The 12,502-nt window shown below is 53.7% G+C and overlaps 2 non-coding genes and 1 pseudogene across 2 annotated transcripts; all 3 read right to left on the bottom strand.

Annotated features, from left to right (window-relative positions):
• Positions 1-867: 867 nt before the first annotated feature.
• LOC144669704 (U2 spliceosomal RNA) lies at positions 868-1,052 on the bottom strand. Its single transcript, XR_013573717.1, has one exon. It is a non-coding gene; the product is annotated as a U2 spliceosomal RNA (small nuclear RNA).
• Positions 1,053-6,397: 5,345 nt separating this feature from the next.
• LOC144669651 (U2 spliceosomal RNA) lies at positions 6,398-6,578 on the bottom strand (annotated as a pseudogene).
• Positions 6,579-11,923: 5,345 nt separating this feature from the next.
• LOC144669663 (U2 spliceosomal RNA) lies at positions 11,924-12,107 on the bottom strand. Its single transcript, XR_013573713.1, has one exon. It is a non-coding gene; the product is annotated as a U2 spliceosomal RNA (small nuclear RNA).
• Positions 12,108-12,502: the final 395 nt, after the last annotated feature.

Consider the following 12,502-nt stretch of genomic DNA (forward strand, 5'->3'; position numbering starts at 1 on the left):
GCAGCACTTGGCCTGTTTGCAGTCTTTTGTCTGGTGCCCTTCCTGTTTGCAGATCTTGCAGAGGGAGGCGCTGCAGTTGGCCGCCACATGACCAGCCTTGCCGCATGAGCGACAATGCTTGGGTTGCCCAGCGTAGACCAGGTAGCCACGGTTTCCCCCGATAGCGAAACTGGAAGGAGGGTGGAAAATGGCTCCCTTACCATCGGTCTTTAGCGTGACCTTAAACAGGCGTTTGCCTGTCCAGATCCCCAAGTCGTCTCGAATCTCAGTGCCGCTCCCCACCTTATCGAAGTACCTGGTGAGGAAGGTGACCACGTCGGCGACAGGGACGAAGGGGTTGTACACATGCACCATCACCTCACGTTCCCGTTGCAACGGCAGAGAAAAGTGCGGCTCCGCCGTCAGGATCTTCATCTCCGGCAGGTCTCTCTTCTCCTCGAACACCCTCAGGAGCCGGACGCAGTCTGCCACTTGCTTGAACGTCACGTCAAAATAACCACCTTTGCGGGAGTCGTGCAGGGTGAAGATCTCCGTAGCTTGGAAGCCGCACGCCTTCAACAGGATCCTCCTGGTGAAGAAGCCCCGATCCATAGGTGATCCTCCTTCGTCGCTGTGGTTCACCGTGACTCGGACGGTGATAGGTAACCCACGGTATGAATTCGGATTGCGATTGGTTTTCGCCCTTCCATCCCGACCTTGCCATGGCAGGACCATGGTGTCGCTCCTGCAACACTTGATGTTAGCCAAAAGGCCGAGAAGCGATGAGAAAGAAAGAAAGTTGTGTTTTGAAAGATGTGCATGTTGAAAAGTAAAGAAAGCAGATGTTTGTAAGAAATCTATTTTTAGCATTGAAAATCCCCTGGAAAGGGGTGGTGCACCATTCCCAGAGATACTGCAATACCGGGTCGATGCGTGGAGTGGGCGGAGCAAGCCCCTATTCCATCTCCCTGCTCCAAAAATCAATTTAATATATGGTCCCCAGATAAGGGACGTATCAGATATTAAACTGATAAGAACAGATTTTTTTTTTTTTTTTTTTTTTGTAAAAATATACTTTATTCATAAAAATCTTCAATCACATTCAAAACCATTTCAAAAACAACATTACAAGGGTACAATCCAGGTTAAACTTTTACAAAATGTATCACCAGGTGCATCAGTACAAACAATATTACAGTCATTTACAGCCTTTCATTTTGATCTGTACAGCCCGAGGGGCTCTAAACAGTTCCCAGTCTCTCGGTGCGCTGTGGTAGAAAGGTCTTAGACAGCGACCCTTCCCCATTGCGCCTTTGCGGCAGCTGCCCCAAGCTTTAGTGCGTCCCTCAGCACGTAGTCCTGGACTTTGGATTGTGCCAGTCCGCAACAATCGGTCGGGGACAAATCTTTGTGCTGGAAGACCAACAAGTTTCGGGCAGACCAAAGCGCGTCTTTCACCGAGTTGATGATCCTCCAGCTGCAGTCGATGTTTGTCTCGGTGTGTGTCCCTGGGAACAGCCCGTAGAGCACAGAGTCCTGTGTCACAGAACTGCTCGGGATGAACCTCGACAGCAACCACTGCATCTCTCTCCAGACTTTCTTTGCAAAGGCACAATCCACAAGGAGGTGAACAACGGTCTCTTCCCCACCACAGCCACCTCGAGGGCATCGTGCAGAGGGGGTGAGACTCCTGGCGTGTAGGAAGGATCTGACGGGGAGGGCCTTTCTCACCACCAGCCAAGCTACGTCTTGGTGCTTGTTGGAAAGTTCTGGCGATGAGGCATTCTGCCAAATGACTTTGACAGTCTGCTCGGGGAACCATCCCACAGGGTCCACCCTCTCCTTATCCCTCAGGGCCTCTAGGACGTTACGTGCTGACCACTGCCTGATGGACTTGTGGTCAAAGGTGTTTTTCTGCATAAATTTTTCCACCAGGGACAGGTGGTACGGCACGGTCCAACTACTTGGAGCGTTCCGCGGCAGCGTGGCCAGACCCATCCTTCGCAACACCGGGGACAGGTAGAACCTCAGCACGTAGTGACACTTGGTGTTTGCGTACTGAGGGTCTACGCACCGCTTGATGCAGCCGCACACAAAGGTGGCCATCAGTATGAGGGCGATGTTGGGCACGTTTTTTCCCCCTTTATCTAGAGGCTTGTACATCGCGTCCCTGCAGACACGATCCATTTTCGACCTCCAGATAAAGCGGAAGATGGCTCGAGTGATCGCCATCGCGCAGGAGTGTGGAATGGGCCAGACCTGCGCCACGTACAGCAACAGCGAGAGTACCTCACACCTGATGACCAGGTTCTTACCCGCAATGGAGAGGGAGCGTCGCTCCCACATGCCCAGTTTCCTTTTCACCATAGCCACTCGCTCCTTCCAGTTTCTAACGCATGCCCCGGTCCCTCCGAACCATATCCCCAGCACCTTCAGGCCGTCAGCCCTGACAGTGAAGGGGACAAAGGATCGGTCAGCCCACTTCCCAAAGAACATGGCCTCGCTCTTCCCACGATTTACCTTGGCTCCCGAGGCCAGTTCGAACTGGTCGCAGACGTGCATCAGTCTGCGCACCGACAGCGGATCCGAGCAGAAGACGGCGACGTCGTCCATGTACAGGGAGGCTTTTACCTGAGTGCCTCCACTGCCTGGGATCGTCACTCCTCTTATGCCCGGATCCTTCCTGATGGACTCGGCAAAGGGTTCTATGCAGCACACAAAAAGGACAGGCGAGAGAGGGCAGCCCTGCCTGACTCCAGATTTAATCGGAAAGCTATCTGTTTCCCACCCATTGATTGAGACTGCGCTACTGATGTTAGTGTAGAGCAGTTGGATCCAATTTCGAATTCCCTCCCCAAAGCCCATTTTGGAGAGCACATCCCCCATGTAGGTGTGCGATATTCTGTCAAAGGCCTTCTCCTGATCCAAGCTGATGAGGCAGGTATCCACACCCCTGTCCTGTACATAGGCAATCGTATCCCTGAGCAGCGCCAGGCTGTCAGAGATCTTCCTGCCTGGCACAGAGCAGGTCTGGTCAGGGTGAATCACCAATTCCAGAGCGGATTTGACCCGGTTGGCGATGACCTTGGACAGAATCTTATAGTCCACATTCAACAGTGAAATGGGACGCCAATTTCTAATTTCCTCCCTTTCCCCCTTGTGCTTGTAGATGAGGGTGATGATGCCTTTCCTCATGGATTCTGACATGCTGCCGGCCAGGAGCATACTCTCGTACACTTCTAGCAGGTCTGGGCCGATCAAGTCCCACAGAGCCGAATACAACTCCGCCGGCAGGCCGTCGCTTCCGGGGGTTTTACTCTTCTCGAAGGACTCGAGGGCCTTAGTCAGTTCGTCAGGAGTTAGCGGTTTGTCTAGGCTCTCCCGCGTACTGTGGTCTAGGACCTCCGTGATAGAGGACAGGAAGGACTGGGAGGCCGTGCTGTCCGTGGGCTTCACGTCATACAGTCCGGCATAAAAGGATTTGCTGATCCTCAGAATGTCGGACCGTGATGACTTTACTGAGCCGTCTTCTTCCTTCAGGCTGCTGATCACAGAGCGCTCTCTGTGTACCTTTTGGAAGAAGAAACGTGAGCACGTCTCATCCTGCTCCACGGAGCGGACTCTGGAACGGAAGATGATCTTGGAGGCCTCCGAGGCAACGTGCGAGGCTTGCTGGCCCTTCACCTCTTGGAGCTCCTCCTTGACATCGACCCCCATCGACTGCAGCCGGAGCAGATTCTGCATCTTTTCCTGGAGTCGGGACATTTCCCTCTGTTCCTTTCTAGCTTTCTGGGTGCCTTTGAGGATGAAAAACCTCTTGATGCTTCCCTTGATCACTTCCCACCAGTGTGTCAGGGACTCAAAGAGGGGTTTCACGGTTCTCCAACCTTTGTAATCCCTCTTGAGCTCCTCAATGTTCTCTGGGGTCAGCAGTTGCACATTTAGCTTCCATGCCCCCCTGCCCACCCTCAGGTCTTCCTCCAAGTGGCAGTCCGCCAGTAGGAGGCAGTGGTCAGAGAAGAACACCGGCTTGACCTCGGTGGATCTGACTGTGAATGCACGGGACACAAACAGGAAGTCTATCCTGGAACGAATGGACCCGTCTGGCCGCGACCAGGTGTATCTACGCTGCGCTCCGTCTGCAGGGTTGCTGAAGACGTCGTGCAGCTTGGCATCCTTAACTGTTTCCATCAGGGATCTGGACGTAGCGTCCAATCTGCTTCCGGCCCTGCCGGATCGTCCAGCCGCATCGATGATGCAGTTGAAGTCCCCGCCCAGAATGACCGGCCTGGAGGTCGCCAGCAGCAGTGGGAGCTGCTGAAAAACCTCCAGCCGCTCAGCCCCTTGTGCCGGGCCGTACACGTTAATTAACCGGAGTGGAGCGTTCTTGTACATTACGTCTGCTACCAGGAGTCGCCCGCCCACCACCTCCTTGACCTCGGAGACGGTGAAGTTGCCTCCCCGCAGCAGAATACCCAGGCCGGAGGAACGAGAGTCGTTTCCGCCCGACCAGATCGATGGCCCGTGGGACCACCATCGTGACCATTGCCTGTAGGAGCTGAGGTGCGGTATCGCACACTCCTGCAGAAACAACAGGTCAGCTTTGACCTTGGCTAGGTAGTCCAAGGTCGCAACACATCGCGTAGTAGATTTAATGCTACGCACATTTATGGATACAATCTTTAAACCCATATTAAAGCATTTATTCTCCTACCAAACCCACTGTCTCTGAGAGTCCCAGACCTTTAGTCTGCTCCTTCATACCCGTAGTGAGCTCAAATTCCTTCACTTTGGATGGGCTAAGGTAGATCTCCTTGGCCGTGTTCTGCTCCAGTGGCATCTGGAGGTTCACGTAGCGAGCGGATTTTGAGATGACCTTTGCTGGAGAAGCTTCTCCAAAACTCACCCCCTCTGGGGGGTTGCTGTTCCCGGCTTCCTGGAGCTGGGGTGCGATGATTGCCTCACTGCTCCCAGATTCCAGGGGCTGTGGTGCACTGGCCTCCTCAGGTTGCAGGCCAACTTGGGGTGCGTTGGTCTCCTTGTTGTCTCCAATTTTCTGGAGCTCGGGTGTCTCGTCCTCCAACGCCCTGGAGCTTTGCCGCCTCTTCTGTCGGTGCCGCTCTGGCACTTCCTCATCCGAAGAGCTGCTGCCCTTGTCATCCGTGTCGGATGGGAGACGCCTCTTGCCGCTTCTCTGGGAAACGCCTTTGCTTCTTCTTCGCTCCCTCTTACTTTTCTTGTTCTTCACCGTCCGCCACTCCCCCTGCTGCTTTTCCACTGCTGCCTCCTCCTCCATTGATTCGCTGTCCTGAGGACTGGAAGGTTCAGGGGGTGGTGCTGTTGATTGGCTCTCTGTTGCCTCAATCTCTTTCTCCACCTTGTCTCTCTCTGTGTCCTCCTTTGTCCCGTTGAGCTCCCTGGGGGCCTTGGTGGTTGGAGTGACACGGAACATTTCTTCTGCTTCCCCGTGGTCGGCTTTGGCTGCCTGTGCGTAAGTACGGCAGCGTTTGGGGCAGGTCCTGTAGAGGTGACTTGCCTCGCCACACAGGTTGCAGCACTTGGCCTGTTTGCAGTCTTTTGTCTGGTGCCCTTCCTGTTTGCAGATCTTGCAGAGGGAGGCGCTGCAGTTGGCCGCCACATGACCAGCCTTGCCGCATGAGCGACAATGCTTGGGTTGCCCAGCGTAGACCAGGTAGCCACGGTTTCCCCCGATTGCGAAACTGGAAGGAGGGTGGAAAATGGCTCCCTTACCATCGGTCTTTAGCGTGACCTTAAACAGGCGTTTGCCTGTCCAGATCCCCAAGTCGTCTCGAATCTCAGTGCCGCTCCCCACCTTATCGAAGTACCTGGTGAGGAAGGTGACCACGTCGGCGACAGGGACGAAGGGGTTGTACACATGCACCATCACCTCACGTTCCCGTTGCAACGGCAGAGAAAAGTGCGGCTCCGCCGTCAGGATCTTCATCTCCGGCAGGTCTCTCTTCTCCTCGAACACCCTCAGGAGCCGGACGCAGTCTGCCACTTGCTTGAACGTCACGTCGAAATAACCACCTTTGCGGGAGTCATGCAGGGTGAAGATCTCCGTAGCTTGGAAGCCGCACGCCTTCAACAGGATCCTCCTGGTGAAGAAGCCCCGATCCATAGGTGATCCTCCTTCGTCGCTGTGGTTCACCGTGACTCGGACGGTGATAGGTAACCCACGGTATGAATTCGGATTGCGATTGGTTTTCGCCCTTCCATCCCGACCTTGCCATGGCAGGACCATGGTGTCGCTCCTGCAACACTTGATGTTAGCCAAAAGGCCGAGAAGCGATGAGAAAGAAAGAAAGTTGTGTTTTGAAAGATGTGCATGTTGAAAAGTAAAGAAAGCAGATGTTTGTAAGAAATCTATTTTTAGCATTGAAAATCCCCTGGAAAGGGGTGGTGCACCATTCCCAGAGATACTGCAATACCGGGTCGATGCGTGGAGTGGGCGGAGCAAGCCCCTATTCCATCTCCCTGCTCCAAAAATCAATTTAATATATGGTCCCCAGATAAGGGACGTATCAGATATTAAACTGATAAGAACAGATTTTTTTTTTTTTTTTTTGTAAAAATATACTTTATTCATAAAAATCTTCAATCACATTCAAAACCATTTCAAAAACAACATTACAAGGGTACAATCCAGGTTAAACTTTTACAAAATGTATCACCAGGTGCATCAGTACAAACAATATTACAGTCATTTACAGCCTTTCATTTTGATCTGTACAGCCCGAGGGGCTCTAAACAGTTCCCAGTCTCTCGGTGCGCTGTGGTAGAAAGGTCTTAGACAGCGACCCTTCCCCATTGCGCCTTTGCGGCAGCTGCCCCAAGCTTTAGTGCGTCCCTCAGCACGTAGTCCTGGACTTTGGATTGTGCCAGTCCGCAACAATCGGTCGGGGACAAATCTTTGTGCTGGAAGACCAACAAGTTTCGGGCAGACCAAAGCGCGTCTTTCACCGAGTTGATGATCCTCCAGCTGCAGTTGATGTTTGTCTCGGTGTGTGTCCCTGGGAACAGCCCGTAGAGCACAGAGTCCTGTGTCACAGAACTGCTCGGGATGAACCTCGACAGCAACCACTGCATCTCTCTCCAGACTTTCTTTGCAAAGGCACAATCCACAAGGAGGTGAACAACGGTCTCTTCCCCACCACAGCCACCTCGAGGGCATCGTGCAGAGGGGGTGAGACTCCTGGCGTGTAGGAAGGATCTGACGGGGAGGGCCTTTCTCACCACCAGCCAAGCTACGTCTTGGTGCTTGTTGGAAAGTTCTGGCGATGAGGCATTCTGCCAAATGACTTTGACAGTCTGCTCGGGGAACCATCCCACAGGGTCCACCCTCTCCTTATCCCTCAGGGCCTCTAGGACGTTACGTGCTGACCACTGCCTGATGGACTTGTGGTCAAAGGTGTTTTTCTGCATAAATTTTTCCACCAGGGACAGGTGGTACGGCACGGTCCAACTACTTGGAGCGTTCCGCGGCAGCGTGGCCAGACCCATCCTTCGCAACACCGGGGATAGGTAGAACCTCAGCACGTAGTGACACTTGGTGTTTGCGTAGTGAGGGTCTACGCACCGCTTGATGCAGCCGCACACAAAGGTGGCCATCAGTATGAGGGCGATGTTGGGCACGTTTTTTCCCCCTTTATCTAGAGGCTTGTACATCGCGTCCCTGCAGACACGATCCATTTTCGACCTCCAGATAAAGCGGAAGATGGCTCGAGTGATCGCCATCGCGCAGGAGTGTGGAATGGGCCAGACCTGCGCCACGTACAGCAACAGCGAGAGTACCTCGCACCTGATGACCAGGTTCTTACCCGCAATGGAGAGGGAGCGTCGCTCCCACATGCCCAGTTTCCTTTTCACCATAGCCACTCGCTCCTTCCAGTTTCTAACGCATGCCCCGGTCCCTCCGAACCATATCCCCAGCACCTTCAGGCCGTCAGCCCTGACAGTGAAGGGGACAAAGGATCGGTCAGCCCACTTCCCAAAGAACATGGCCTCGCTCTTCCCACGATTTACCTTGGCTCCCGAGGCCAGTTCGAACTGGTCGCAGACGTGCATCAGTCTGCGCACCGACAGCGGATCCGAGCAGAAGACGGCGACGTCGTCCATGTACAGGGAGGCTTTTACCTGAGTGCCTCCACTGCCTGGGATCGTCACTCCTCTTATGCCCGGATCCTTCCTGATGGACTCGGCAAAGGGTTCTATGCAGCACACAAAAAGGACAGGCGAGAGAGGGCAGCCCTGCCTGACTCCAGATTTAATCGGAAAGCTATCTGTTTCCCACCCATTGATTGAGACTGCGCTACTGATGTTAGTGTAGAGCAGTTGGATCCAATTTCGAATTCCCTCCCCAAAGCCCATTTTGGAGAGCACATCCCCCATGTAGGTGTGCGATATTCTGTCAAAGGCCTTCTCCTGATCCAAGCTGATGAGGCAGGTATCCACACCCCTGTCCTGTACATAGGCAATCGTATCCCTGAGCAGCGCCAGGCTGTCAGAGATCTTCCTGCCTGGCACAGAGCAGGTCTGGTCAGGGTGAATCACCAATTCCAGAGCGGATTTGACCCGGTTGGCGATGACCTTGGACAGAATCTTATAGTCCATATTCAACAGTGAAATGGGTCGCCAATTTCTAATTTCCTCCCTTTCCCCCTTGTGCTTGTAGATGAGGGTGATGATGCCTTTCCTCATGGATTCTGACATGCTGCCGGCCAGGAGCATACTCTCGTACACTTCTAGCAGGTCTGGGCCGATCAAGTCCCACAGAGCCGAATACAACTCCGCCGGCAGGCCGTCGCTTCCGGGGGTTTTACTCTTCTCGAAGGACTCGAGGGCCTTAGTCAGTTCGTCAGGAGTTAGCGGTTTGTCTAGGCTCTCCCGCGTACTGTGGTCTAGGACCTCCGTGATAGAGGACAGGAAGGACTGGGAGGCCGTGCTGTCCGTGGGCTTCACGTCATACAGTCCGGCATAAAAGGATTTGCTGATCCTCAGAATGTCGGACCGTGATGACTTTACTGAGCCGTCTTCTTCCTTCAGGCTGCTGATCACAGAGCGCTCTCTGTGTACCTTTTGGAAGAAGAAACGTGAGCACGTCTCATCCTGCTCCACGGAGCGGACTCTGGAACGGAAGATGATCTTGGAGGCCTCCGAGGCAAAGTGCGAGGCTTGCTGGCCCTTCACCTCTTGGAGCTCCTCCTTGACATCGACCCCCATCGACCGCAGCCGGAGCAGATTCTGCATCTTTTCCTGGAGTCGGGACATTTCCCTCTGTTCCTTTCTAGCTTTCTGGGTGCCTTTGAGGATGAAAAACCTCTTGATGCTTCCCTTGATCACTTCCCACCAGTGTGTCAGGGACTCAAAGAGGGGTTTCACGGTTCTCCAACCTTTGTAATCCCTCTTGAGCTCCTCAATGTTCTCTGGGGTCAGCAGTTGCACATTTAGCTTCCATGCCCCCCTGCCCACCCTCAGGTCTTCCTCCAAGTGGCAGTCCGCCAGTAGGAGGCAGTGGTCAGAGAAGAACACCGGCTTGACCTCGGTGGATCTGACTGTGAATGCACGGGACACAAACAGGAAGTCTATCCTGGAACGAATGGACCCGTCTGGCCGCGACCAGGTGTATCTACGCTGCGCTCCGTCTGCAGGGTTGCTGAAGACGTCGTGCAGCTTGGCATCCTTAACTGTTTCCATCAGGGATCTGGACGTAGCGTCCAATCTGCTTCCGGCCCTGCCGGATCGTCCAGCCGCATCGATGATGCAGTTGAAGTCCCCGCCCAGAATGACCGGCCTGGAGGTCGCCAGCAGCAGTGGGAGCTGCTGAAAAACCTCCAGCCGCTCAGCCCCTTGTGCCGGGCCGTACACGTTAATTAACCGGAGTGGAGCGTTCTTGTACATTACGTCTGCTACCAGGAGTCGCCCGCCCACCACCTCCTTGACCTCGGAGACGGTGAAGTTGCCTCCCCGCAGCAGAATACCCAGGCCGGAGGAACGAGAGTCGTTTCCGCCCGACCAGATCGATGGCCCGTGGGACCACCATCGTGACCATTGCCTGTAGGAGCTGAGGTGCGGTATCGCACACTCCTGCAGAAACAACAGGTCAGCTTTGACCTTGGCTAGGTAGTCCAAGGTCGCAACACATCGCGTAGTAGATTTAATGCTACGCACATTTATGGATACAATCTTTAAACCCATATTAAAGCATTTATTCTCCTACCAAACCCACTGTCTCTGAGAGTCCCAGACCTTTAGTCTGCTCCTTCATACCCGTAGTGAGCTCAAATTCCTTCACTTTGGATGGGCTGAGGTAGATCTCCTTGGCCGTGTTCTGCTCCAGTGGCATCTGGAGGTTCACGTAGTGAGCGGATTTTGAGATGACCTTTGCTGGAGAAGCTTCTCCAAAACTCACCCCCTCTGGGGGGTTGCTGTTCCCGGCTTCCTGGAGCTGGGGTGCGATGATTGCCTCACTGCTCCCAGATTCCAGGGGCTGTGGTGCACTGGCCTCCTCAGGTTGCAGGCAAAGTTGGGGTGCGTTGGTCTCCTTGTTGTCTCCAATTTTCTGGAGCTCGGGTGTCTCGTCCTCCAACGCCCTGGAGCTTTGCCGCCTCTTCTGTCGGTGCCGCTCTGGCACTTCCTCATCCGAAGAGCTGCTGCCCTTGTCATCCGTGTCGGATGGGAGACGCCTCTTGCCGCTTCTCTGGGAAACGCCTTTGCTTCTTCTTCGCTCCCTCTTACTTTTCTTGTTCTTCACCGTCCGCCACTCCCCCTGCTGCTTTTCCACTGCTGCCTCCTCCTCCATTGATTCGCTGTCCTGAGGACTGGAAGGTTCAGGGGGTGGTGCTGTTGATTGGCTCTCTGTTGCCTCAATCTCTTTCTCCACCTTGTCTCTCTCTGTGTCCTCCTTTGTCCCGTTGAGCTCCCTGGGGGCCTTGGTGGTTGGAGTGACACGGAACATTTCTTCTGCTTCCCCGTGGTCGGCTTTGGCTGCCTGTGCGTAAGTACGGCAGCGTTTGGGGCAGGTCCTGTAGAGGTGACTTGCCTCGCCACACAGGTTGCAGCACTTGGCCTGTTTGCAGTCTTTTGTCTGGTGCCCTTCCTGTTTGCAGATCTTGCAGAGGGAGGCGCTGCACTTGGCCGCCACATGACCAGCCTTGCCGCATGAGCGGCAATGCTTGGGTTGCCCAGCGTAGACCAGGTAGCCACGGTTTCCCCCGATTGCGAAACTGGAAGGAGGGTGGAAAATGGCTCCCTTACCATCGGTCTTTAGCGTGACCTTAAACAGGCGTTTGCCTGTCCAGATCCCCAAGTCGTCTCGAATCTCAGTGCCGCTCCCCACCTTATCGAAGTACCTGGTGAGGAAGGTGACCACGTCGGCGACAGGGACGAAGGGGTTGTACACATGCACCATCACCTCACGTTCCCGTTGCAACGGCAGAGAAAAGTGCGGCTCCGCCGTCAGGATCTTCATCTCCGGCAGGTCTCTCTTCTCCTCGAACACCCTCAGGAGCCGGACGCAGTCTGCCACTTGCTTGAACGTCACGTCGAAATAACCACCTTTGCGGGAGTCATGCAGGGTGAAGATCTCCGTAGCTTGGAAGCCGCACGCCTTCAACAGGATCCTCCTGGTGAAGAAGCCCCGATCCATAGGTGATCCTCCTTCGTCGCTGTGGTTCACCGTGACTCGGACGGTGATAGGTAACCCACGGTATGAATTCGGATTGCGATTGGTTTTCGCCCTTCCATCCCGACCTTGCCATGGCAGGACCATGGTGTCGCTCCTGCAACACTTGATGTTAGCCAAAAGGCCGAGAAGCGATGAGAAAGAAAGAAAGTTGTGTTTTGAAAGATGTGCATGTTGAAAAGTAAAGAAAGCAGATGTTTGTAAGAAATCTATTTTTAGCATTGAAAATCCCCTGGAAAGGGGTGGTGCACCATTCCCAGAGATACTGCAATACCGGGTCGATGCGTGGAGTGGGCGGAGCAAGCCCCTATTCCATCTCCCTGCTCCAAAAATCAATTTAATATATGGTCCCCAGATAAGGGACGTATCAGATATTAAACTGATAAGAACAGATTTTTTTTTTTTTTTTTTATTGTAAAAATATACTTTATTCATAAAAATCTTCAATCACATTCAAAACCATTTCAAAAACAACATTACAAGGGTACAATCCAGGTTAAACTTTTACAAAATGTATCACCAGGTGCATCAGTACAAACAATATTACAGTCATTTACAGCCTTTCATTTTGATCTGTACAGCCCGAGGGGCTCTAAACAGTTCCCAGTCTCTCGGTGCGCTGTGGTAGAAAGGTCTTAGACAGCGACCCTTCCCCATTGCGCCTTTGCGGCAGCTGCCCCAAGCTTTAGTGCGTCCCTCAGCACGTAGTCCTGGACTTTGGATTGTGCCAGTCCGCAACAATCGGTCGGGGACAACTCTTTGTGCTGGAAGACCAACAAGTTTCGGGCAGACCAAAGCGCCTCTTTCACCGAGTTGATG

The sequence above is a fragment of the Cetorhinus maximus genome, chromosome 29, assembly GCF_964194155.1.
Source record: "Cetorhinus maximus chromosome 29, sCetMax3.hap1.1, whole genome shotgun sequence".
NCBI lineage: Eukaryota > Metazoa > Chordata > Chondrichthyes > Lamniformes > Cetorhinidae > Cetorhinus > Cetorhinus maximus.